Source organism: Python bivittatus, unplaced genomic scaffold (assembly GCF_059951505.1).
Source record: "Python bivittatus isolate LINGU-HERP-01145 unplaced genomic scaffold, Pbiv_v1 ctg000190_np1212, whole genome shotgun sequence".
Classification (NCBI taxonomy): domain Eukaryota; kingdom Metazoa; phylum Chordata; class Lepidosauria; order Squamata; family Pythonidae; genus Python; species Python bivittatus.
The window spans coordinates 16,165,069-16,167,562 of NW_028277042.1; positions in this window are offsets into that span (position 1 = coordinate 16,165,069).

Genomic DNA, 2,494 nt, shown 5'->3' on the forward strand with positions numbered 1-2,494 from the left:
GGGAAGCCCGGGGGAGGGAGGAGAATCCCCTCCCATTCTTTGCACCTCCGTCCCCCCCTCCCCTCCACCTCCGGCGACCGAGATCCACTCTGCTGAAAGCTGATTTGTCATCACTGTCCCCCCCTCTGTTCCCCCCCCCCTAAAATTAGGGTGGCATTTCAGGAAGGCAGCCGACCCAGGGCGCGAGCAGGACAGGCGCGCCGGTGATTCTGACCTACAGCCGGGATCCCCGCTTTGGATCCGCTTCCTTCCTCCGCGGCTGCCCCGCGGGTTGGAGATGGCACTCCCGGGTGATCTTCTGGGGCGCCTCTGCTGTGGCGGGGAGGGGGCGCGGGATTGGCCAGCTTCAGCGCCCCGGGCTTGGCGAAAAGCGGATCCCAGCGCGCTCAGGATACCGCGGGCCGGGGCGCCTCTGCCGCGGCGGGAAGCGCTGCGCGGACCTTTCCTAGAGAAACGGAGACGGAAGGCCGGAGGGGCACGAATAGACGCCTGCCCGCCTGGAGCCGAGAGGCGGCCCGGCCTGGCGCACCGGGCGGAAAGCGGTCGCTCTTAGCCCTTCCTGACCATATCTTCCAAAGGGCCAAACTTTACGCGCGGCTCGCTCACCTGCCTCTAGGTAAAGCGCGCGGACCTGGGCCTCCTCCGTCCGGACGGTCAGCGGCGAGGGAGGGGGGGGGGTCACACAGAAAGGGCCCATGAAACTCCCGTCTTAACGTGGGAACTAGACGCGCTAACTTGGGCAACCTTTTTCTCGACCTCCTCCACGCGCACAATTCCCCCTCGCTTCATAGCAGCCCCCCCCACCCCGAAATGCGCGGATCTGTATCATTCACGTGAGTATTCCGCTCATGTGAACTCGACGGCCGCGTTCGCCCCATGCGCTTTAGTAGGTCAGTTCAAAAGGCAGGGCTGCATTAGCACAACACTCTGGCTTAGCTTAGTTTCAACCTAGGTTAGGAAAACTTTCCTTTTTGTGTGGCCTCAATGGGTTGTGAGAACACGGCCCACTTGGTTAGTTCGTGATTCAGGGCATTGGGCCGAAGTCCAAAAATGGGTTAATCCGATAACCGTCTTGAGAATCTTGTGAGAACCATTCAGCAGACAAAGGGACCGACACAGCCGCGCGGACCGTGGCGCTCACACGTGCCTCTCCGCGGGAAGGGAAACCAGGTTTGAACGAAGTCGGCGGAGCCCGTCCATAAGTGAATCGCACACGCACAATTATGCCTCCCTTTCTACCTCTCTATGAGCGTCGGCGATAGAAAGGGCTGGCTTCCCCACGGGGTGTCAGCTTGTACAGCGCTTCTGTTAAAAGCAGGGACCGATCAACGAGGACTCATTTCAATTTCAAATGATCCGGTACAAAAGACACCCCCCGCCCAGCTGCGAAATTCTGGCCCGCTTTCTCCCGCCTTTTTATTCTTAGAAGAGCCAACTTTGGGAAATTCTGCCGATATGGGCAGAGGCGGGACCACAAGATTGTTGCGGGGTTTTTTGTGCATCACGCAGAAATAACCTTCTAGAGATCCACGTGTGTAACTGCAGACTGGCCCAAGATGGGGGAATTCTGCGAAATGGGCAGAGGCGAATCCCACACCGAAATGTTCTTCTGCGAGGTTTCTGTGTGTATTAAACACAAATAGATGAATAGACGTATGCACGTGTGTGAATACGCAAAAACTAAAGCCAGCAGGACTTAAGCGGAATGGACAAAGGCGAAACTTTTGTCTGAGTCTAGGTTATCAATGGGTGGCGTGCGCAAGCACCTACGTCCAATGTCTGCGAAATGGGCGAAACCCACAGCATCGCTCTCCCAATTTTTGAATGCTTGTGTAGCACCCACCAACTGATGTCTCAGTGTAGACACGGGCGTGTTTACGTACCGAATGTATCTAAATTTTGCGGGCCTTTGCAAACTGAGCGAAGGCGGCGCAGACAGTAAACTCTTCGAATAGATGCGTGGGGTGTGCCCAGTTAAGCATACACACGTGAGTGAAGACACGCAAGCATGCCCACGGTCTCTACTTGCCTCCCAGGCTCTCCCCCACTCTCCCCGCCGCCCCAAGTTGTCTTTCGACACGGAACGAGTTTGATCCAAAGACAAACGAACCCCGCCTTTTGAGGAGAGGTTGAAAAATGACGATAATAACCTGAGTTCCCGATGCCATTATTTTGCTTTGAATATTTAAAGACACCCTTCGGCAGAGATGAATCTACCGGGGACGGGGCTGTTCGCCGCCACCTTCCCCTCCTTTGGGCTCCTTCCAGCTCACACTTGCTCGGAAACTTTGCGCGGGTTTTGTTCGATTTATAACCCGGGGACTAATGCGCCAGGAGCGCAGGTCGCTCCTACATTCATCGATCTACTTCCTACTCTCCTAGTTGGGATCTTGTCGCGATCCCCTTTTTGTCTCCGCCTGCGCCTCCGGCTTGCTTTCCAAGCGCTTGTCACCTCGGGGCTCGCGGGGCGGGCATTGGCGGGCGCCTCTCCCTC